This window comes from Phyllobates terribilis, unplaced genomic scaffold, assembly GCF_046119375.1.
Source record: "Phyllobates terribilis strain yellow unplaced genomic scaffold, ASM4611937v1 Scaffold_2__4_contigs__length_985480577, whole genome shotgun sequence".
In the NCBI taxonomy this organism is placed as follows: domain Eukaryota; kingdom Metazoa; phylum Chordata; class Amphibia; order Anura; family Dendrobatidae; genus Phyllobates; species Phyllobates terribilis.
Window position 1 is genome coordinate 725,996,349 of NW_027362762.1, and position 25,796 is coordinate 726,022,144.

Below are 25,796 nucleotides of genomic sequence, written 5' to 3' on the forward strand. Positions count from 1 at the left end.
TACACCAGTAAATTATTACTGTGGTTTTGATGTTCCACGGTAAAACATCTCTATTATCCTGTTTTTGGCATTTTTTGCTGTATAAAAATAATAATAGTGTCTCCCTGATTTTTCAGACCCAAATATATCTGTTGAAAATAGTCTGGTGTAGGCCAGAGATACAGAAGTGTGCTTTTGCTGTTCCACGGTAAAAAATCTCTATTATCCTGCTTTTTGCATTTTTTGCTGTAAAAAAAAAAAAATAGTGTCTCCCTGATTTTTCAGACACAAATATATCTGTTGAAAATAGTCTGGTGTAGGCCCGAGAAATACAAGTGTGGTTTTGCAGCTCCACTGTATAAACCTCTGTATTATCCACTTTTGGGCCATCTAAAAAAAATAGTTTGAGTGTGTCGCTCACTGTTCAGCCGCAAATATATATATATTTTAAAAAGCCTGGTATACACCAGTAAATTATTACTGTGGTTTTGATGTTCCACGGTAAAACATCTCTATTATCCTGTTTTTGGCATTTTTTGCTGTATAAAAATAATAATAGTGTCTCCCTGATTTTTCAGACACAAATATATCTGTTGATAATAGTCTGGTGTAAGCCAGAGAGACAGAAGTGTGCTTTTGCTGTTCCACGGTAAAAAATCTGTATTATCCTGCTTTTTGCATTTTTTGCTGTAAAAAAAAAAAAAATAGTGTCTCCCTGATTTTTCAGACACAAATATATCTGTTGAAAATAGTCTGGTGTAGGCCCGAGAAATACAAGTGTGGTTTTGCAGTTCCACGGTACAAACCTCTGTATTATCCACTTTTGGGCCATTTGTATCTAAAAATAACAGATTGAGTGTGTCGCTCACTGTTCAGCCGCAAATATATATATATTTTAAAAAGCCTGGTATACACCAGTAAATTATTACTGTGGTTTTGATGCTCCACGGTAAAACATCTCTATTATCCTGTTTTTGGCATTTTTTGCTGTATAAAAATAATAATAGTGTCTCCCTGATTTTTCAGACACAAATATATCTGTTGAAAATAGTCTGGTGTAGGCCAGAGACACAGAAGTGTGCTTTTGCTGTTCCACGGTAAAAAATCTGTATTATCCTGCTTTTTGCATTTTTTGCTGTAAAAAAAAAAAAAATAGTGTCTCCCTGATTTTTCAGACACAAATATATCTGTTGAAAATAGTCTGGTGTAGGCCCGAGAAATACAAGTGTGGTTTTGCAGTTCCACGGTACAAACCTCTGTATTATCCACTTTTGGGCCATTTGTATCTAAAAATAACAGATTGAGTGTGTCGCTCACTGTTCAGCCGCAAATATATATATATTTTAAAAAGCCTGGTATACACCAGTAAATTATTACTGTGGTTTTGATGTTCCACAGTAAAACATCTCTATTATCCTGTTTTTGGCATTTTTTGCTGTATAAAAATAATAATAGTGTCTCCCTGATTTTTCAGACACAAATATATCTGTTGAAAATAGTCTGGTGTAGGCCAGAGAGACAGAAGTGTGCTTTTGCTGTTCCACGGTAAAAAATCTCTATTATCCTGCTTTTTGCAATTTTTGCTGTAAAAAAAGAAAAAATAGTGTCTCCCTGATTTTTCAGACACAAATATATCTGTTGAAAATAGTCTGGTGTAGACCCGAGAAATACAAGTGTGGTTTTGCAGTTCCACGGTACAAACCTCTGTATTATCCACTTTTGGGCCATTTGTATCTAAAAAAAACAGTTTGAGTGTGTCGCTCACTGTTCAGCCGCAAATATATATATATTTTAAAAAGCCTGGTATACACCAGTAAATTATTACTGTGGTTTTGATGTTCCACGGTAAAACATCTCTATTATCCTGTTTTTGGCATTTTTTGCTGTAAAAAATTATAATAGTGTCTCCCTGATTTTTCAGACACAAATATATCTGTTGAAAATAGTCTGGTGTAGGCCAGAAAGACAGAAGTGTGCTTTTGCTGTTCCACGGTAAAAAATCTCTATTACCCTGCTTTTTGCATTTTTTGCTGTAAAAAAAAAAAAATAGTGTATCCCTAATTTTTCAGACACAAATATATCTGTTGAAAATAGTCTGGTGTAGGCCCGAGAAATACAAGTGTGGATTTACAGTTCCACGGTACAAACCTCTGTATTATCCACTTTTGGGCCATTTGTATCTAAAAATAACAGTTTGAGTGTGTCGCTCACTGTTCAGCCGCAAATATATATATATTTTAAAAAGCCTGGTATACACCAGTAAATTATTACTGTGGTTTTGATGTTCCACGGTAAAACATCTCTATTATCCTGTTTTTGGCATTTTTTGCTGTATAAAAATAATAATAGTGTCTCCCTGATTTTTCAGACCCAAATATATCTGTTGAAAATAGTCTGGTGTAGGCCAGAGATACAGAAGTGTGCTTTTGCTGTTCCACGGTAAAAAATCTGTATTATCCTGCTTTTTGCATTTTTTGCTGTAAAAAAAAAAAAAATAGTGTCTCCCTGATTTTTCAGACACAAATATATCTGTTGAAAATAGTCTGGTGTAGGCCCGAGAAATACAAGTGTGGTTTTGCAGTTCCACGGTACAAACCTCTGTATTATCCACTTTTGGGCCATTTGTATCTAAAAAAAACAGTTTGAGTGTGTCGCTCACTGTTCAGCCGCAAATATATATATATTTTAAAAAGCCTGGTATACACCAGTAAATTATTACTGTGGTTTTGATGTTCCACGGTAAAACATCTCTATTATCCTGTTTTTGGCATTTTTTGCTGTATAAAAATAATAATAGTGTCTCCCTGATTTTTCAGACCCAAATATATCTGTTGAAAATAGTCTGGTGTAGGCCAGAGATACAGAAGTGTGCTTTAGCTGTTCCACGGTAAAAAATCTCTATTATCCTGCTTTTTGCATTTTTTGCTGTAAAAAAAAAAAACATAGTGTCTCCCTGATTTTTCAGACACAAATATATCTGTTGAAAATAGTCTGGTGTAGGCCCGAGAAATACAAGTGTGGTTTTGCAGTTCCACGGTACAAACCTCTGTATTATCCACTTTTGGGCCATTTGTATCTAAAAAAAACAGTTTGCGTGTGTCGCTCACTGTTCAGCCGCAAATATATATATATTTTAAAAAGCCTGGTATACACCAATAAATTATTACTGTGGTTTTGATGCTTCACGGTAAAACATCTCTATTATCCTGTTTTTGGCATTTTTTGCTGTATAAAAATAATAATAGTGTCTCCCTGATTTTTCAGACACAAATATATATGTTGAAAATAGTCTGGTGTAGGCCAGAGAGACAGAAGTTTGCTTTTGCTGTTCCACAGTAAAAAATCTCTATTATCCTGCCCTTTGCATTTTTTGCTGTAAAAAAAAAAAAATAGTGTCTCCCTGATTTTTCAGACACAAATATATCTGTTGAAAATAGTCTGGTGTAGGCCCGAGAAATACAAGTGTGGTTTTGCAGTTCCACGGTACAAACCTCTGTATTATCCACTTTTGGGCCATTTGTATCTAAAAAAAACAGTTTGAGTGTGTCGCTCACTGTTCAGCCGCAAATATATATATATTTTAAAAAGCCTGGTATACACCAGTAAATTATTACTGTGGTTTTGATGTTCCACGGTAAAACATCTCTATTATCCTGTTTTTGGCATTTTTTGCTGTATAAAAATAATAATAGTGTCTCCCTGATTTTTCAGACACAAATATATCTGTTGAAAATAGTCTGGTGTAGGCCAGAAAGACAGAAGTGTGCTTTTGCTGTTCCACGGTAAAAAATCTCTATTATCCTGCTTTTTGCATTTTTTGCTGTAAAAAAAAAAAAATAGTGTATCCCTGATTTTTCAGACACAAATATATCTGTTGAAAATAGTCTGGTGTAGGCCCGAGAAATACAAGTGTGGATTTACAGTTCCACGGTACAAACCTCTGTATTATCCACTTTTGGGCCATTTGTATCTAAAAATAACAGTTTGAGTGTGTCGCTCACTGTTCAGCCGCAAATATATATATATTTTAAAAAGCCTGGTATACACCAGTAAATTATTACTGTGGTTTTGATGTTCCACGGTAAAACATCTCTATTATCCTGTTTTTGGCATTTTTTGCTGTATAAAAATAATAATAGTGTCTCCCTGATTTTTCAGACCCAAATATATCTGTTGAAAATAGTCTGGTGTAGGCCAGAGATACAGAAGTGTGCTTTTGCTGTTCCACGGTAAAAAATCTGTATTATCCTGCTTTTTGCATTTTTTGCTGTAAAAAAAAAAAAAATAGTGTCTCCCTGATTTTTCAGACACAAATATATCTGTTGAAAATAGTCTGGTGTAGGCCCGAGAAATACAAGTGTGGTTTTGCAGTTCCACGGTACAAACCTCTGTATTATCCACTTTTGTGCCATTTGTATCTAAAAAAAACAGTTTGGGTGTGTCGCTCACTGTTCAGCCGCAAATATATATATATTTTAAAAAGCCTGGTATACACCAGTAAAGTATTACTGTGGTTTTGATGTTCCACAGTAAAACATCTCTATTATCCTGTTTTTGGCATTTTTTGCTGTATAAAAATAATAATAGTGTCTCCCTGATTTTTCAGACACAAATATATCTGTTGAAAATAGTCTGGTGTAGGCCAGAGAGACAGAAGTGTGCTTTTGCTGTTCCACGGTAAATAATCTGTATTATCCTGCTTTTTGCATTTTTTGCTGTAAAAAAAAAAAAAATAGTGTCTCCCTGATTTTTCAGACACAAATATAACTGTTGAAAATAGTCTGGTGTAGGCCCGAGAAATACACGTGTGGTTTTGCAGTTCCACGGTACAAACCTCTGTATTATCCACTTTTGGGCCATTTGTATCTAAAAAAAACAGTTTGAGTGTGTCGCACACTGTTCATCCGCAAATATATATATATTTTAAAAAGCCTGGTATACACCAGTAAATTATTACTGTGGTTTTGATGTTCCACGGTAAAACATCTCTATTATCCTGTTTTTGGCATTTTTTGCTGTATAAAAATAATAATAGTGTCTCCCTGATTTTTCAGACCCAAATATATCTGTTGAAAATAGTCTGGTGTAGGCCAGAGATACAGAAGTGTGCTTTTGCTGTTCCACGGTAAAAAATCTCTATTATCCTGCTTTTTGCATTTTTTGCTGTAAAAAAAAAAAAATAGTGTCTCCCTGATTTTTCAGACACAAATATATCTGTTGAAAATAGTCTGGTGTAGGCCCGAGAAATACAAGTGTGGTTTTGCAGCTCCACTGTACAAACCTCTGTATTATCCACTTTTGGGCCATCTAAAAAAAATAGTTTGAGTGTGTCGCTCACTGTTCAGCCGCAAATATATATATATTTTAAAAAGCCTGGTATACACCAGTAAATTATTACTGTGGTTTTGATGTTCCACGGTAAAACATCTCTATTATCCTGTTTTTGGCATTTTTTGCTGTATAAAAATAATAATAGTGTCTCCCTGATTTTTCAGACACAAATATATCTGTTGATAATAGTCTGGTGTAAGCCAGAGAGACAGAAGTGTGCTTTTGCTGTTCCACGGTAAAAAATCTCTATTATCCTGCTTTTTGCATTTTTTGCTGTAAAAAAAAAAAAAATAGTGTTTCCCTGATTTTTCAGACACAAATATATCTGTTGAAAATAGTCTGGTGTAGGCCCGAGAAATACACGTGTGGTTTTGCAGTTCCACGGTACAAACCTCTGTATTATCCACTTTTGGGCCATTTGTATCTAAAAAAAACAGTTTGAGTGTGTCGCACACTGTTCAGCCGCAAATATATATATATTTTAAAAAGCCTGGTATACACCAGTAAATTATTACTGTGGTTTTGATGTTCCACGGTAAAACATCTCTATTATCCTGTTTTTGGCATTTTTTGCTGTATAAAAATAATAATAGTGTCTCCCTGATTTTTCAGACCCAAATATATCTGTTGAAAATAGTCTGGTGTAGGCCAGAGATACAGAAGTGTGCTTTTGCTGTTCCACGGTAAAAAATCTCTATTATCCTGCTTTTTGCATTTTTTGCTGTAAAAAAAAAAAATAGTGTCTCCCTGATTTTTCAGACACAAATATATCTGTTGAAAATAGTCTGGTGTAGGCCCGAGAAATACAAGTGTGGTTTTGCAGCTCCACTGTACAAACCTCTGTATTATCCACTTTTGGGCCATCTAAAAAAAATAGTTTGAGTGTGTCGCTCACTGTTCAGCCGCAAATATATATATATTTTAAAAAGCCTGGTATACACCAGTAAATTATTACTGTGGTTTTGATGTTCCACGGTAAAACATCTCTATTATCCTGTTTTTGGCATTTTTTGCTGTATAAAAATAATAATAGTGTCTCCCTGATTTTTCAGACACAAATATATCTGTTGATAATAGTCTGGTGTAAGCCAGAGAGACAGAAGTGTGCTTTTGCTGTTCCACGGTAAAAAATCTGTATTATCCTGCTTTTTGCATTTTTTGCTGTAAAAAAAAAAAAAATAGTGTCTCCCTGATTTTTCAGACACAAATATATCTGTTGAAAATAGTCTGGTGTAGGCCCGAGAAATACAAGTGTGGTTTTGCAGTTCCACGGTACAAACCTCTGTATTATCCACTTTTGGGCCATTTGTATCTAAAAATAACAGATTGAGTGTGTCGCTCACTGTTCAGCCGCAAATATATATATATTTTAAAAAGCCTGGTATACACCAGTAAATTATTACTGTGGTTTTGATGTTCCACGGTAAAACATCTCTATTATCCTGTTTTTGGCATTTTTTGCTGTATAAAAATAATAATAGTGTCTCCCTGATTTTTCAGACACAAATATATCTGTTGAAAATAGTCTGGTGTAGGCCAGAGAGACAGAAGTGTGCTTTTGCTGTTCCACGGTAAAAAATCTCTATTATCCTGCTTTTTGCAATTTTTGCTGTAAAAAAAGAAAAAATAGTGTCTCCCTGATTTTTCAGACACAAATATATCTGTTGAAAATAGTCTGGTGTAGACCCGAGAAATACAAGTGTGGTTTTGCAGTTCCACGGTACAAACCTCTGTATTATCCACTTTTGGGCCATTTGTATCTAAAAATAACAGATTGAGTGTGTCGCTCACTGTTCAGCCGCAAATATATATATATTTTAAAAAGCCTGGTATACACCAGTAAATTATTACTGTGGTTTTGATGTTCCACAGTAAAACATCTCTATTATCCTGTTTTTGGCATTTTTTGCTGTATAAAAATAATAATAGTGTCTCCCTGATTTTTCAGACACAAATATATCTGTTGAAAATAGTCTGGTGTAGGCCAGAGAGACAGAAGTGTGCTTTTGCTGTTCCACGGTAAAAAATCTCTATTATCCTGCTTTTTGCAATTTTTGCTGTAAAAAAAGAAAAAATAGTGTCTCCCTGATTTTTCAGACACAAATATATCTGTTGAAAATAATCTGGTGTAGACCCGAGAAATACAAGTGTGGTTTTGCAGTTCCACGGTACAAACCTCTGTATTATCCACTTTTGGGCCATTTGTATCTAAAAAAAACAGTTTGAGTGTGTCGCTCACTGTTCAGCCGCAAATATATATATATTTTAAAAAGCCTGGTATACACCAGTAAATTATTACTGTGGTTTTGATGTTCCACGGTAAAACATCTCTATTATCCTGTTTTTGGCATTTTTTGCTGTATAAAAATAATAATAGTGTCTCCCTGATTTTTCAGACACAAATATATCTGTTGAAAATAGTCTGGTGTAGGCCAGAAAGACAGAAGTGTGCTTTTGCTGTTCCACGGTAAAAAATCTCTATTATCCTGCTTTTTGCATTTTTTGCTGTAAAAAAAAAAAAATAGTGTATCCCTAATTTTTCAGACACAAATATATCTGTTGAAAATAGTCTGGTGTAGGCCCGAGAAATACAAGTGTGGATTTACAGTTCCACGGTACAAACCTCTGTATTATCCACTTTTGGGCCATTTGTATCTAAAAATAACAGTTTGAGTGTGTCGCTCACTGTTCAGCCGCAAATATATATATATTTTAAAAAGCCTGGTATACACCAGTAAATTATTACTGTGGTTTTGATGTTCCACGGTAAAACATCTCTATTATCCTGTTTTTGGCATTTTTTGCTGTATAAAAATAATAATAGTGTCTCCCTGATTTTTCAGACCCAAATATATCTGTTGAAAATAGTCTGGTGTAGGCCAGAGATACAGAAGTGTGCTTTTGCTGTTCCACGGTAAAAAATCTGTATTATCCTGCTTTTTGCATTTTTTGCTGTAAAAAAAAAAAAATAGTGTCTCCCTGATTTTTCAGACACAAATATATCTGTTGAAAATAGTCTGGTGTAGGCCCGAGAAATACAAGTGTGGTTTTGCAGTTCCACGGTACAAACCTCTGTATTATCCACTTTTGGGCCATTTGTATCTAAAAAAAACAGTTTGAGTGTGTCGCTCACTGTTCAGCCGCAAATATATATATATTTTAAAAAGCCTGGTATACACCAGTAAATTATTACTGTGGTTTTGATGTTCCACGGTAAAACATCTCTATTATCCTGTTTTTGGCATTTTTTGCTGTATAAAAATAATAATAGTGTCTCCCTGATTTTTCAGACCCAAATATATCTGTTGAAAATAGTCTGGTGTAGGCCAGAGATACAGAAGTGTGCTTTAGCTGTTCCACGGTAAAAAATCTCTATTATCCTGCTTTTTGCATTTTTTGCTGTAAAAAAAAAAAAAATAGTGTTTCCCTGATTTTTCAGACACAAATATATCTGTTGAAAATAGTCTGGTGTAGGCCCGAGAAATACACGTGTGGTTTTGCAGTTCCATGGTACAAACCTCTGTATTATCCACTTTTGGGCCATTTGTATCTAAAAAAAACAGTTTGAGTGTGTCGCACACTGTTCAGCCGCAAATATATATATATTTTAAAAAGCCTGGTATACACCAGTAAATTATTACTGTGGTTTTGATGTTCCACGGTAAAACATCTCTATTATCCTGTTTTTGGCATTTTTTGCTGTATAAAAATAATAATAGTGTCTCCCTGATTTTTCAGACCCAAATATATCTGTTGAAAATAGTCTGGTGTAGGCCAGAGATACAGAAGTGTGCTTTTGCTGTTCCACGGTAAAAAATCTCTATTATCCTGCTTTTTGCATTTTTTGCTGTAAAAAAAAAAAATAGTGTCTCCCTGATTTTTCAGACACAAATATATCTGTTGAAAATAGTCTGGTGTAGGCCCGAGAAATACAAGTGTGGTTTTGCAGCTCCACTGTACAAACCTCTGTATTATCCACTTTTGGGCCATCTAAAAAAAATAGTTTGAGTGTGTCGCTCACTGTTCAGCCGCAAATATATATATATTTTAAAAAGCCTGGTATACACCAGTAAATTATTACTGTGGTTTTGATGTTCCACGGTAAAACATCTCTATTATCCTGTTTTTGGCATTTTTTGCTGTATAAAAATAATAATAGTGTCTCCCTGATTTTTCAGACACAAATATATCTGTTGATAATAGTCTGGTGTAAGCCAGAGAGACAGAAGTGTGCTTTTGCTGTTCCACGGTAAAAAATCTGTATTATCCTGCTTTTTGCATTTTTTGCTGTAAAAAAAAAAAAAATAGTGTCTCCCTGATTTTTCAGACACAAATATATCTGTTGAAAATAGTCTGGTGTAGGCCCGAGAAATACAAGTGTGGTTTTGCAGTTCCACGGTACAAACCTCTGTATTATCCACTTTTGGGCCATTTGTATCTAAAAATAACAGATTGAGTGTGTCGCTCACTGTTCAGCCGCAAATATATATATATTTTAAAAAGCCTGGTATACACCAGTAAATTATTACTGTGGTTTTGATGTTCCACGGTAAAACATCTCTATTATCCTGTTTTTGGCATTTTTTGCTGTATAAAAATAATAATAGTGTCTCCCTGATTTTTCAGACACAAATATATCTGTTGAAAATAGTCTGGTGTAGGCCAGAGAGACAGAAGTGTGCTTTTGCTGTTCCACGGTAAAAAATCTCTATTATCCTGCTTTTTGCAATTTTTGCTGTAAAAAAAGAAAAAATAGTGTCTCCCTGATTTTTCAGACACAAATATATCTGTTGAAAATAGTCTGGTGTAGACCCGAGAAATACAAGTGTGGTTTTGCAGTTCCACGGTACAAACCTCTGTATTATCCACTTTTGGGCCATTTGTATCTAAAAATAACAGATTGAGTGTGTCGCTCACTGTTCAGCCGCAAATATATATATATTTTAAAAAGCCTGGTATACACCAGTAAATTATTACTGTGGTTTTGATGTTCCACAGTAAAACATCTCTATTATCCTGTTTTTGGCATTTTTTGCTGTATAAAAATAATAATAGTGTCTCCCTGATTTTTCAGACACAAATATATCTGTTGAAAATAGTCTGGTGTAGGCCAGAGAGACAGAAGTGTGCTTTTGCTGTTCCACGGTAAAAAATCTCTATTATCCTGCTTTTTGCAATTTTTGCTGTAAAAAAAGAAAAAATAGTGTCTCCCTGATTTTTCAGACACAAATATATCTGTTGAAAATAATCTGGTGTAGACCCGAGAAATACAAGTGTGGTTTTGCAGTTCCACGGTACAAACCTCTGTATTATCCACTTTTGGGCCATTTGTATCTAAAAAAAACAGTTTGAGTGTGTCGCTCACTGTTCAGCCGCAAATATATATATATTTTAAAAAGCCTGGTATACACCAGTAAATTATTACTGTGGTTTTGATGTTCCACGGTAAAACATCTCTATTATCCTGTTTTTGGCATTTTTTGCTGTATAAAAATAATAATAGTGTCTCCCTGATTTTTCAGACACAAATATATCTGTTGAAAATAGTCTGGTGTAGGCCAGAAAGACAGAAGTGTGCTTTTGCTGTTCCACGGTAAAAAATCTCTATTATCCTGCTTTTTGCATTTTTTGCTGTAAAAAAAAAAAAATAGTGTATCCCTAATTTTTCAGACACAAATATATCTGTTGAAAATAGTCTGGTGTAGGCCCGAGAAATACAAGTGTGGATTTACAGTTCCACGGTACAAACCTCTGTATTATCCACTTTTGGGCCATTTGTATCTAAAAATAACAGTTTGAGTGTGTCGCTCACTGTTCAGCCGCAAATATATATATATTTTAAAAAGCCTGGTATACACCAGTAAATTATTACTGTGGTTTTGATGTTCCACGGTAAAACATCTCTATTATCCTGTTTTTGGCATTTTTTGCTGTATAAAAATAATAATAGTGTCTCCCTGATTTTTCAGACCCAAATATATCTGTTGAAAATAGTCTGGTGTAGGCCAGAGATACAGAAGTGTGCTTTTGCTGTTCCACGGTAAAAAATCTGTATTATCCTGCTTTTTGCATTTTTTGCTGTAAAAAAAAAAAAATAGTGTCTCCCTGATTTTTCAGACACAAATATATCTGTTGAAAATAGTCTGGTGTAGGCCCGAGAAATACAAGTGTGGTTTTGCAGTTCCACGGTACAAACCTCTGTATTATCCACTTTTGGGCCATTTGTATCTAAAAAAAACAGTTTGAGTGTGTCGCTCACTGTTCAGCCGCAAATATATATATATTTTAAAAAGCCTGGTATACACCAGTAAATTATTACTGTGGTTTTGATGTTCCACGGTAAAACATCTCTATTATCCTGTTTTTGGCATTTTTTGCTGTATAAAAATAATAATAGTGTCTCCCTGATTTTTCAGACCCAAATATATCTGTTGAAAATAGTCTGGTGTAGGCCAGAGATACAGAAGTGTGCTTTAGCTGTTCCACGGTAAAAAATCTCTATTATCCTGCTTTTTGCATTTTTTGCTGTAAAAAAAAAAAACATAGTGTCTCCCTGATTTTTCAGACACAAATATATCTGTTGAAAATAGTCTGGTGTAGGCCCGAGAAATACAAGTGTGGTTTTGCAGTTCCACGGTACAAACCTCTGTATTATCCACTTTTGGGCCATTTGTATCTAAAAAAAACAGTTTGCGTGTGTCGCTCACTGTTCAGCCGCAAATATATATATATTTTAAAAAGCCTGGTATACACCAGTAAATTATTACTGTGGTTTTGATGCTTCACGGTAAAACATCTCTATTATCCTGTTTTTGGCATTTTTTGCTGTATAAAAATAATAATAGTGTCTCCCTGATTTTTCAGACACAAATATATCTGTTGAAAATAGTCTGGTGTAGGCCAGAGAGACAGAAGTTTGCTTTTGCTGTTCCACAGTAAAAAATCTCTATTATCCTGCCCTTTGCATTTTTTGCTGTAAAAAAAAAAAAATAGTGTCTCTCTGATTTTTCAGACACAAATATATCTGTTGGAAATAGTCTGGTGTAGGCCTGAGAAATACAAGTGTGGATTTGCAGTTCCACGGTACAAACCTCTGTATTATCCACTTTTGGGCCATCTAAAAAAAACAGTTTGAGTGTGTCGCTCACTGTTCAGCCGCAAAAATATATATATTTTAAAAAGCCTGGTATACACCAGTAAATTATTACTGTGGTTTTGATGTTCCACGGTAAAACATCTCTATTATCCTGTTTTTGGCATTTTTTGCTGTATAAAAATAATAATAGTGTCTCCCTGATTTTTCAGACACAAATATATCTGTTGAAAATAGTCTGGTGTAGGCCAGAGAGACAGAAGTGTGCTTTTGCTGTTCCACGGTAAAAAATCTCTATTATCCTGCTTTTTGCATTTTTTGCTGTAAAAAAAAAAAAATAGTGTGTCCCTGATTTTTCAGACACAAATATATCTGTTGAAAATAGTCTGGTGTAGGCCCGAGAAATACAAGTGTGGATTTACAGTTCCACGGTACAAACCTCTGTAGTATGCACTTTTGGGCCATTTGTATCTAAAAATAACAGTTTGAGTGTGTCGCTCACTGTTCAGCCGCAAATATATATATATATTTTAAAAAGCCTGGTATACACCAGTAAATTATTACTGTGGTTTTGATGTTCCACGGTAAAACATCTCTATTATCCTGTTTTTGGCATTTTTTGCTGTATAAAAATAATAATAGTGTCTCCCTGATTTTTCAGACACAAATATATCTGTTGAAAATAGTCTGGTGTAGGCCAGAGAGACAGAAGTGTGCTTTTGCTGTTCCACGGTAAAAAATCTCTATTATCCTGCTTTTTGCATTTTTTGCTATAAAAAAAATAAAAAAATAGTGTCTCCCTGATTTTTCAGACACAAATATATCTGTTGAAAGTAGTCTGGTGTAGGCCCGAGAAATACAAGTGTGGTTTTGCAGTTCCACGGTACAAACCTCTGTATTATCCACTTTTGGGCCATTTGTATCTAAAAATAACAGTTTGAGTGTGTCGCTCACTGTTCAGCCGCAAATATATATATATTTTAAAAAGCCTGGTATACACCAGTAAATTATTACTGTGGTTTTGATGTTCCACGGTAAAACATCTCTATTATCTTGTTTTTGGCATTTTTTGCTGTATAAAAATAATAATAGTGTCTCCCTGATTTTTCAGACCCAAATATATCTGTTGAAAATAATCTGGTGTAGGCCAGAGATACAGAAGTGTGCTTTTGCTGTTCCACGGTAAAAAATCTGTATTATCCTGCTTTTTGCATTTTTTGCTGTAAAAAAAAAAACATAGTGTCTCCCTGATTTTTCAGACACAAATATATCTGTTGAAAATAGTCTGGTGTAGGCCCGAGAAATACAAGTGTGGTTTTGCAGTTCCACGGTACAAACCTCTGTATTATCCACTTTTGGGCCATTTGTATCTAAAAAAAACAGTTTGCGTGTGTCGCTCACTGTTCAGCCGCAAATATATATATATTTTAAAAAGCCTGGTATACACCAGTAAATTATTACTGTGGTTTTGATGCTCCACGGTAAAACATCTCTACTATCCTGTTTTTGGCATTTTTTGCTGTATAAAAATAATAATAGTGTCTCCCTGATTTTTCAGACACAAATATATCTGTTGAAAATAGTCTGGTGTAGGCCAGAGAGACAGAAGTGTGCTTTTGCTGTTCCACAGTAAAAAATCTCTATTATCCTGCTTTTTGCATTTTTTGCTGTAAAAAAAAAAAAATAGTGTCTCTCTGATTTTTCAGACACAAATATATCTGTTGGAAATAGTCTGGTGTAGGCCCGAGAAATACAAGTGTGGATTTGCAGTTCCACGGTACAAACCTCTGTATTATCCACTTTTGGGCCATTTGTATCTAAAAAAATCAGTTTGAGTGTGTCGCTCACTGTTCAGCCGCAAATTTATATATATTTTAAAAAGCCTGGTATACACCAGTAAATTATTACTGTGGTTTTGATGTTCCACAGTAAAACATCTCTATTATCCTGTTTTTGGCATTTTTTGCTGTATAAAAATAATAATAGTGTCTCCCTGATTTTTCAGACACAAATAATATCTGTTGAAAATAGTCTGGTGTAGGCCAGAGAGACAGAAGTGTGCTTTTGCTGTTCCACGGTAAAAAATCTGTATTATCCTGCTTTTTGCATTTTTTGCTGTAAAAAAAAAAAAAAAATAGTGTCTCCCTGATTTTTCAGACACAAATATATCTGTTGAAAATAGTCTGGTGTAGGCCCGAGAAATACAAGTGTGGTTTTGCAGTTCCACGGTACAAACCTCTGTATTATCCACTTTTGGGCCATTTGTATCTAAAAAAAACAGTTTGAGTGTGTCGCTCACTGTTCAGCCGCAAATATATATATATTTTAAAAAGCCTGGTATACACCAGTAAATTATTACTGTGGTTTTGATGTTCCACGGTAAAACATCTCTATTATCCTGTTTTGGCATTTTTTGCTGTATAAAAATAATAATAGTGTCTCCCTGATTTTTCAGACCCAAATATATCTGTTGAAAATAGTCTGGTGTAGGCCAGAGATACAGAAGTGTGCTTTTGCTGTTCCACGGTAAAAAATCTCTATTATCCTGCTTTTTGCATTTTTTGCTGTAAAAAAAACAAACATAGTGTCTCCCTGATTTTTCAGACACAAATATATCTGTTGAAAATAGTCTGGTGTAGGCCCGAGAAATACAAGTGTGGTTTTGCAGTTCCACGGTACAAACCTCTGTATTATCCACTTTTGGGCCATTTGTATCTAAAAAAAACAGTTTGCGTGTGTCGCTCATTGTTCAGCCGCAAATATATATATATTTTAAAAAGCCTGGTATACACCAGTAAATTATTACTGTGGTTTTGATGCTCCACGGTAAAACATCTCTATTATCCTGTTTTTGGCATTTTTTGCTGTATAAAAATAATAATAGTGTCTCCCCGATTTTTCAGACACAAATATATCTGTTGAAAATAGTCTGGTGTAGGCCAGAGAGACAGAAGTGTGCTTTTGCTGTTCCACAGTAAAAAATCTCTATTATCCTGCTTTTTGCATTTCTTGCTGTAAAAAAAAAAAATAGTGTCTCTCTGATTTTTCAGACACAAATATATCTGTTGGAAATAGTCTGGTGTAGGCCCGAGAAATACAAGTGTGGATTTGCAGTTCCACGGTACAAACCTCTGTATTGTCCATTTTTGGGCCATTTGTATCTAAAAAAATCAGTTTGAGTGTGTCGCTCACTGTTCAGCCGCAAATTTATATATATTTTAAAAAGCCTGGTATACACCAGTAAATTATTACTGTGGTTTTGATGTTCCACAGTAAAACATCTCTATTATCCTGTTTTTGGCATTTTTTGCTGTATAAAAATAATAATAGTGTCTCCCTGATTTTTCAGACACAAATATATCTGTTGAAAATAGTCTGGTGTAGGCCAGAGAGACAGAAGTGTGCTTTTGCTGTTCCACGGTAAAAAATCTCTATTATCCTGCTTTTTGCATTTTTTGCTGTAAAAAAAAAAAAAATAGTGTATCCCTGATTTTTCAGACACAAATATATCTGTTGAAAATAGTCTGGTGTAGGCCCGAGAAATACAAGTGTGGTTTTGCAGTTCCACGGTACAAACCTCTGTATTATCCACTTTTGGGCCATTTGTATCTAAAAAAAACAGTTTGAGTGTGTCGCTCACTGTTCAGCCGCAAATATATATATATTTTAAAAAGCCTGGTATACACCAGTAAATTATTACTGTGGTTTTGATGTTCCACGGTAAAACATATCTATTATCCTGTTTTTGGCATTTTTTGCTGTATAAAAATAATAATAGTGTCTCCCTGATTTTTCAGACACAAATAATATCTGTTGAAAATAGTCTGGTGTAGGCCAGAGAGACAGAAGTGTGCTTTTGCTGTTCCACGGTAAAAAATCTGTATTATCCTGCTTTTTGCATTTTTTGCTGTAAAAAAAAAAAAAAAATAGTGTCTCCCTGATTTTTCAGACACAAATATATCTGTTGAAAATAGTCTGGTGTAGGCCCGAGAAATACAAGTGTGGTTTTGCAGTTCCACGGTACAAACCTCTGTATTATCCACTTTTGGGCCATTTGTATCTAAAAAAAACAGTTTGAGTGTGTCGCTCACTGTTCAGCCGCAAATATATATATATTTTAAAAAGCCTGGTATACACCAGTAAATTATTACTGTGGTTTTGATGTTCCACGGTAAAACATCTCTATTATCCTGTTTTTGGCATTTTTTGGTGTATAAAAATAATAATAGTGTCTCCCTGATTTTTCAGACCCAAATATATCTGTTGAAAATAGTCTGGTGTAGGCCAGAGATACAGAAGTGTGCTTTTGCTGTTCCACGGTAAAAAATCTCCATTATCCTGCTTTTTGCATTTTTTGCTGTAAAAAAAAAAAACATAGTGTCTCCCTGATTTTTCAGACACAAATATATCTGTTGAAAATAGTCTGGTGTAGGCCCGAGAAATACAAGTGTGGTTTTGCAGTTCCACGGTACAAACCTCTGTATTATCCACTTTTGGGCCATTTGTATCTAAAAAAAACAGTTTGCGTGTGTCGCTCATTGTTCAGCCGCAAATATATATATATTTTAAAAAGCCTGGTATACACCAGTAAATTATTACTGTGGTTTTGATGCTCCACGGTAAAACATCTCTATTATCCTGTTTTTGGCATTTTTTGCTGTATAAAAATAATAATAGTGTCTCCCTGATTTTTCAGACACAAATATATCTGTTGAAAATAGTCTGGTGTAGGCCAGAGAGACAGAAGTGTGCTTTTGCTGTTCCACAGTAAAAAATCTCTATTATCCTGCTTTTTGCATTTCTTGCTGTAAAAAAAAAAAATAGTGTCTCTCTGATTTTTCAGACACAAATATATCTGTTGGAAATAGTCTGGTGTAGGCCCGAGAAATACAAGTGTGGATTTGCAGTTCCACGGTACAAACCTCTGTATTATCCATTTTTGGGCCATTTGTATCTAAAAAAATCAGTTTGAGTGTGTCGCTCACTGTTCAGCCGCAAATTTATATATATTTTAAAAAGCCTGGTATACACCAGTAAATTATTACTGTGGTTTTGATGTTCCACAGTAAAACATCTCTATTATCCTGTTTTTGGCATTTTTTGCTGTATAAAAATAATAATAGTGTCTCCCTGATTTTTCAGACACAAATATATCTGTTGAAAATAGTCTGGTGTAGGCCAGAGAGACAGAAGTGTGCTTTTGCTGTTCCACGGTAAAAAATCTCTATTATCCTGCTTTTTGCATTTTTTGCTGTAAAAAAAAAAAAAATAGTGTATCCCTGATTTTTCAGACACAAATATATCTGTTGAAAATAGTCTGGTGTAGGCCCGAGAAATACAAGTGTGGTTTTGCAGTTCCACGGTACAAACCTCTGTATTATCCACTTTTGGGCCATTTGTATCTAAAAAAAACAGTTTGAGTGTGTCGCTCACTGTTCAGCCGCAAATATATATATATTTTAAAAAGCCTGGTATACACCAGTAAATTATTACTGTGGTTTTGATGTTCCACGGTAAAACATCTCTATTATCCTGTTTTTGGCATTTTTTGCTGTATAAAAATAATAATAGTGTCTCCCTGATTTTTCAGACCCAAATATATCTGTTGAAAATAGTCTGGTGTAGGCCAGAGAGACAGAAGTGTGCTTTTGCTGTTCTACAGTAAAAAATCTCTATTATCCTGCTTTTTGCAATTTTTGCTGTAAAAAAAAAAAAATAGTGTCTCCCTGATTTTTCAGACACAAATATATCTGTTGAAAATAGTCTGGTGTAGGCCCGAGAAATACAAGTGTGGTTTTGCAGTTCCACTGTACAAACCTCTGTATTATCCACTTTTGGGCCATCTAAAAAAAACAGTTTGAGTGTGTCGCTCACTGTTCAGCCGCAAATATATATATATTTTAAAAAGCCTGGTATACACCAGTAAATTATTACTGTGGTTTTGATGTTCCACAGTAAAACATCTCTATTATCCTGTTTTTGGCATTTTTTGCTGTATAAAAATAATAATAGTGTCTCCCTGATTTTTCAGACACAAATATATCTGTTGAAAATAGTCTGGGGTAGGCCAGAGAGACAGAAGTGTGCTTTTGCTGTTCCACGGTAAAAAATCTCTATTATCCTGCTTTTTGCATTTTTTGCTGTAAAAAAAAAAAAAAATAGTGTATCCCTGATTTTTCAGACACAAATATATCTGTTGAAAATAGTCTGGTGTAGGCCCGAGAAATACAAGTGTGGATTTACAGTTCCACGGTACAAACCTCTGTATTATCCACTTTTGGGCCATTTGTATCTAAAAATAACAGTTTGAGTGTGTCGCTCACTGTTCAGCCGCAAATATATATATATTTTAAAAAGCTTGGTATACACCAGTAAATTATTACTGTGGTTTTGATGTTCCACAGTAAAACATCTCTATTATCCTGTTTTTGGCATTTTTTGCTGTATAAAAATAATAATAGTGTCTCCCTGATTTTTCAGACACAAATATATCTGTTGAAAATAGTCTGGTGTAGGCCAGAGAGACAGAAGTGTGCTTTTGCTGTTCCACTGTAAAAAATCTGTATTATCCTGCTTTTTGCATTTTTTGCTGTAAAAAAAAAAAAAATAGTGTCTCCCTGATTTTTCAGACACAAATATATCTGTTGGAAATAGTCTGGTGTAGGCCTCGTGAAATACAAGTGTGGATCTGCACTTCCACGGTACAAACCTCTGTATTATCCACTTTTGTGCCATTTGTATCTAAAAAAAACAGTTTGAGTGTGTCGCACACTGTTCAGCCGCAAATATATATATATTTTAAAAAGCCTGGTATACACCAGTAAATTATTACTGTGGTTTTGATGTTCCACGGTAAAACATCTCTATTATCCTGTTTTTGGAATTTTTTGCTGTATAAAAATAATAATAGTGTCTCCCTGATTTTTCAGACCCAAATATATCTGTTGAAAATAGTCTGGTGTAGGCCAGAGATACAGAAGTGTGCTTTTGCTGTTCCACGGTAAAAAATCTCTATTATCCTGCTTTTTACATTTTTTGCTGTAAAGAAAAAAAAATAGTGTCTCCCTGATTTTTCAGACACAAATATATCTGTTGAAAATAGTCTGGTGTAGGCCCGAGAAATACAAGTGTGGTTTTGCAGTTCCACTGTACAAACCTCTGTATTATCCACTTTTGGGCCATCTAAAAAAAATAGTTTGAGTGTGTCGCTCACTGTTCAGCCGCAAATATATATATATTTTAAAAAGCCTGGTATACACTAGAGATGAGCGTTGTTCTACTCGAACTGTTCGCCAATCTCAAATTCGAGCTGTTTTGGGCGGTGTTCGAGCCGGTCGGCGAACACGAACAATTTGAGAAAATTCGGTTGTTCGAGGTTATGTTCGATAACTGTTCGTGCAACAAAATCATAACTGGATTTTTTCTCAGTAATGATGAAAATTAATGTTAATACGCAGTTTGAGTGTACAGCGGGGCGGGGGGAGGGGCAGGGGATGGATCTCTGCAGGAACAATGAAGATCTCCATTTTTTTTTCTCTTTCCCGCATTTGCAGTGGGGAGGTGCAATCTGTCAACCTATCAGCAGCGCACACACGGAGCGAAGTGCTTTTTTTCACACAAGCAAGGGCATGTGTGATTGGCAGTGTATGTCACATGTCCTTGCAATATAAGACCAAGCCATTTTCCCCGTCGCCACCATTTTCTCACTGCTGCAGCTGCGTGTTAGACGGCACCGCTGTTGCTGTGTGCGCTATAACTTGTTAATTTCAAGCCAATTTTCGCACAAATATACAGATAGCTTGGGAGTAGGGAATAGTTGTGATTGCAGTCCTTTTAATTACTAGGTTACAGCATTTCCTACGACTTTTATCAAGCAGGTCTGTGCTCTTAAAAAGATAGATTGTGGGAGTAAAGACTAATTGTAATTGGAGTCCTTTTCAGGACTAGGTTACATCAGTTCCTATCAGTTTTTGCCAGGCAGGTCTGTGCCAGTGCTGTGCAAGTTTTTTTCACAGCATTTGGCTGAATCTAGCAAAGCTAATCCTTTTTGGCCTATTGCAGAGTGTGTTAGTCAGTGGAGTAGCCTATCTGTGTTGCAAGATATACCACCTGTGTATAGAATACCAATTTTTTTACTGCACCTAGTGAAGTAAAATCTTTTGGGCATAGCATCATTCTATTAGTCCATCTATACTGACCTCCATCAGGTTGCAAACTGAATATAATTTTTTTCTGCATCTAGCTCTGAAAAAATATTTGGGCTTCTAGCAGTGTGTGGGACTTGGTCTATTAGTCCATCTATACTGACCTCCATCAGGTTGCAAATTAAAAATAATTTTTTTCTTCATTTATCTCTGAAAAAATATTTGGGCTTCTAGCAGTGTGTGGGACTTGTTCTATTAGTCCTTCTATACTGACCTCCAGCAGGTTGCAAATTGAATATAATTTTTTTCTGCATCTAGCTCTGAAAAAATATTTGGGCTTCTAGCGGTGTGTGGGACTTGGTCTATTAGTCCATCTATACTGACCTCCATCAGGTTGCAAATTAAAAATAATTTTTTTCTGCATCTAGCTCTGAAAAAATATTTGGGCTTCTAGCAGTGTGTGGGACTTGGTCTATTAGTCCATCTATACTGACCTCCATCAGGTTGCAAATTAAAAATAATTTTTTCTTCATTTATCTCTGAAAAAATATTTGGGCTTCTAGCAGCGTGTGGGACTTGTTCTATTAGTCCATCTATACTGACCTCCATCAGGTTGCAAATTAAAAATAACTTTTTTCTGCATCTAGCTCTGAAAAAATATTTGGGCTTCTAGCAGTGTGTGGGACTTGGTCTATTAGTCCATCTATACTGACCTCCATCAGGTTGCAAATTAAAAATAATTTTTTTCTGCATCTAGCTCTGAAAAAATATTTGGGCTTCTAGCAGTGTGTGGGACTTGGTCTATTAGTCCATCTATACTGACCTCCATCAGGTTGCAAATTGAATAAAAAAATTTTCTGCATCTAGCTCTGAAAAAATATTTGGGCTTCTAGCGGTGTGTGGGACTTGGTCTATTAGTCCATCTATACTGATCTCCATCAGGTTGCAAATTAAAAATAATTTTTTTCTGCATCTAGCTCTGAAAAAATATTTGGGCTTCTAGCAGTGTGTGGGACTTGGTCTATTAGTCCATCTATACTGACCTCCATCAGGTTGCAAATTAAAAATAATTTTTTTCTTCATTTATCTCTGAAAAAATATTTGGGCTTCTAGCAGCATGTGGGACTTGTTCTATTAGTCCATCTATACTGACCTCCATCAGGTTGCAAATTAAAAATAATTTTTTTCTGCATCTAGCTCTGAAAAAATATTTGGGCTTCTAGCAGTATGTGGGACTTGGTCTATTAGTCCATCTATACTGACCTCCATCAGGTTGCAAATTAAAAATATTTTTTTTCTGCATCTAGCTCTGAAAAAATATTTGGGCTTCTAGCAGTGTGTGGGACTTGGTCTATTAGTCCATCTATACTGACCTCCATCAGGTTGCAAATTGAATAAAAAAAATTTCTGCATCTAGCTCTGAAAAAATATTTGGGCTTCTAGCGGTGTGTGGGACTTGGTCTATTAGTCCATCTATACTGACCTCCATCAGGTTGCAAATTAAAAATAATTTTTTTCTGCATCTAGCTCTGAAAAAATATTTGGGCTTCTAGCAGTGTGTGGGACTTGGTCTATTAGTCCATCTATACTGACCTCCATCAGGTTGCAAATTAAAAATATTTTTTTTCTGCATCTAGCTCTGAAAAAATATTTGGGCTTCTAGCAGTGTGTGGGACTTGGTCTATTAGTCCATCTATACTGACCTCCATCAGGTTGCAAATTGAATAAAAAAATTTTCTGCATCTAGCTCTGAAAAAATATTTGGGCTTCTAGCGGTGTGTGGGACTTGGTCTATTAGTCCATCTATACTGACCTCCATCAGGTTGCAAATTAAAAATAATTTTTTTCTGCATCTAGCTCTGAAAAAATATTTGGGCTTCTAGCAGTGTGTGGGACTTGGTCTATTAGTCCATCTATACTGACCTCCATCAGGTTGCAAATTAAAAATAATTTTTTTCTGCATCTAGCTCTGAAAAAATATTTGGGCTTCTAGCAGTGTGTGGGACTTGGTCTATTAGTCCATCTATACTGACCTCCATCAGGTTGCAAATTGAATAAAAAAATTTTCTGCATCTAGCTCTGAAAAAATATTTGGGCTTCTAGCGGTGTGTGGGACTTGGTCTATTCGTCCATCTATACTGACCTCCATCAGGTTGCAAATTAAAAATAATTTTTTTCTGCATCTAACCCAGCCAATAGTTTTGGCCTAATACCACAGTTTGGCCACTCAGCTCTGCTCGGTTACCATCCATTGTTTTTTTGTGCAAACAACTCCAGAGTTGTGAATTAGTTAACCACCAAAATGAGTGGAAAAAGGCCTGCTGCTGGTGGAAAGGGGAATAGTCGTGTTGGGAAGGGGAAAAAAGGTTGTGTCCGTGGGGTAGGTGCAGAAGAAAGACCATCTTCCAGCGAAACTAAAATGTCTACTTCTTTTAGCGGACAATGTGATAAGATCCCTTTCTTACGGCCACGCCAATCGCTACAAATTCCAGATGAGGCACAAAAACAGCAGGTGCTTCAACGGATATCAAGTGCTCCTTTAAGTGGGCTCTCCTCCACATCAACTTCAACATCACAAATACTCCAGTCCTCAAAGGTGTCACCCAAATCGCACTTGCTTCCTCACAGCTCCCAAATCTCCAGCTGCCCGTCTGAGTATGAGGTAGAACAGATGGTTGAGTCTGCAGAGCTGTTTACTCATACTATAGCCTGGGAATCAGAGGTCGACTCCAGCGCTTCTGTGAATCCAGACGAGGAAATGATCTGCACTGATGCCCAGAATCTTTATGAGTCGGATCCAGGACCAGACGCAGAAGGTTCTGACCATAATGTAGACCCTCATTCCCAAACTGTAACTCCTGTTGGTGGAGACAATGAGGAAGACCATGATAAGACTCAAATACCTGATTGGAGCGACAACTTTAGTTTTTTGTCAGGGCAGGAACAGGTTGGCTCTGAGGACGACGGGTGTGATAACGCACAGGGTGATGATGATGAGGTCGGAGATCCCACTTACTGTCAACCCACAGTCAGCCAAGAGATGAGGTCAGCAGAGGAGGTGGAGGAAGATGCTAGTGACGACGAGGTCAGGTTGCGCCTTCCTGGACAGAGACGTAGTACTGGAAGCACGTCAACAACTGCATCCTCAAACACAACTCTGCCTCTCACCACAAGTCGTGGTGGCTCTTCAGGTCGCATGGGTGCTAAGCCTTGCATAGCCTGGGCATTTTTTCAGATCGATAAAGATGACCCAACTCGTGTTATCTGTAACATTTGTCAGCAAAAGCTAAGTAGAGGCCAAAAAATACATAGTTTGAGTACTTCATGCATGAACCGGCACATGGACATGAAGCATAAGTTGCAGTGGGAAGCTCAGTGTGCTACAATGCGGCCTAGCCGGCCGGGCCAACCACCGTCTGCCATATCTTGTGCATCCGCGGCCTCTTCATCCTCTGTGACTGGGGGGACAGCAGTCACACCTGTTTTGGGGCGCAGACCTGCCACCTCTTTACCCGCAACAGCCAGCGTGATTGGCAGGTCATCATTTTCTTTGGAGGTGGTAACACCAGCTGGTCTTGAGCGCTGTCCGACATCGATAGCACCACCTTTGAATCAAGGCAACCTAACATGTCCGCCTGCATCTTCCTCACAGACCGGCAGTTTGCCGGGGACACCCTTATCAACCCCGTCTAAGCACAAGAGCCAGCCCTCGGTACCTCAGATGTGGACAAGTAAAAGACCATTTCCTCCTAGCCATGAGAAAGCTAAGAGGTTGAATTTCACCATCTGCAAGCTCTTGGCTACAGAAATGCTGCCTTTCCGCCTGGTGGACACAGAGGATTTTTGAGACCTTATGTCCGTCGCAGTGCCCCAGTACCAGATGCCCAGTCGGCACTACTTCTCAAAGAAAAGTGTGCCTGCGCTCCACCAGCATGTCGCACACAACATCACCGCTTCTTTGAGAAACTCTGTGTGTGACAGGGTGCATTTCACCACAGACACTTGAACGAGTAGGCATGGACAGGGGCGTTACATGTCGCTGACTGGGCACTGGGTAACTATGGTGACAGCAGGACAAGGGGCTGATGTCCAAGTCTTGCCGTCCCCACGAGTTGTGCGTCAATCCTCTTTATGTCAAAGTTCCTCCACTGCTTCTGCCTCCTCAACCTCCTCTCGGTCTTCCACCTGCACCCAAAGCCTGTCTGGTCATGCCACAAGCTTTCTAACTGCGCAGAAGGGATCCTGCACACCTCCTTACTATGCTGGCAGTAGGGCTCAACGTCATCAGGCGGTTTTTACATTGAAATGTCTGGGAAATGTGAGTCACACAGCTGAGGAGTTGTGGTCAGCTCTGGAGAACCAATTTCATGAATGGTTGTCTCCACTGGACCTGAAACCAGGGAAGGCCGTGTGGGACAATGCTGCAAACCTGGGTGCGGCCCTTCGCCGGGGCAATGTCACACACGTGCCTTGTATGGCTCACGTGTTGAACCTGGTTGTCCAGCAATTTTTAGCCCACTATCCCAGACTAGATGGCCTTCTGCAGAGGGCACGGTCGCTTTGTGCTCACTTCCGCCGTTCGCATCCCGCAGCTCAGCGACTTACATCTCTACAGAAGTCGTTGGGCCTGCCACTTCACCGGCTAAAATGCGATGTGCCTACCCGGTGGAATTCAACTCTGCACATGTTGCAGCGACTGTGGCAGCACCGACAAGCCCTGGTGCAATACGTTCTGACATATAGCCTGGGCCAACGAGATTCAGAGGTGGGGCAAATCACGCTGGAGGAGTGGTCTCAGATCAGGGACCTATGCACCCTTCTGCACAGTTTTGAAATGGCGACGAAGATGTTTAGTGCTGACGATGCCATTATCAGCATGACTATTCCGGTGATTTACATGCTGGAGCACATGTTAAACAGAATTCGGAGTCAGGTGGTGGCACAAGAGGAGGTGGAGGAAGTAGAGGAGGAGGAGTTGTATGCGGAAGGGCTAACATCTGCAAGGTCCAGACGGTCGGCAGCACCAAGGCGGCAGGCATGTGAGGGTGGGGGAGATGATTTTACCAGGGCGCATGGTAGCAGCCAAACTAGTGAGGAAGGTGCAGGAGCCCAGGAAGAAGTGGAGGACGAACTGATGGAAGACTCATCAGATGAGGGAGACCTTGATCACATTTCTGTTGTGCGAGGTTGGGGGGAGAGGACAGAGGAAGGAAGCATGATTGTTACCTCGCCACCAACACAACAGGGAC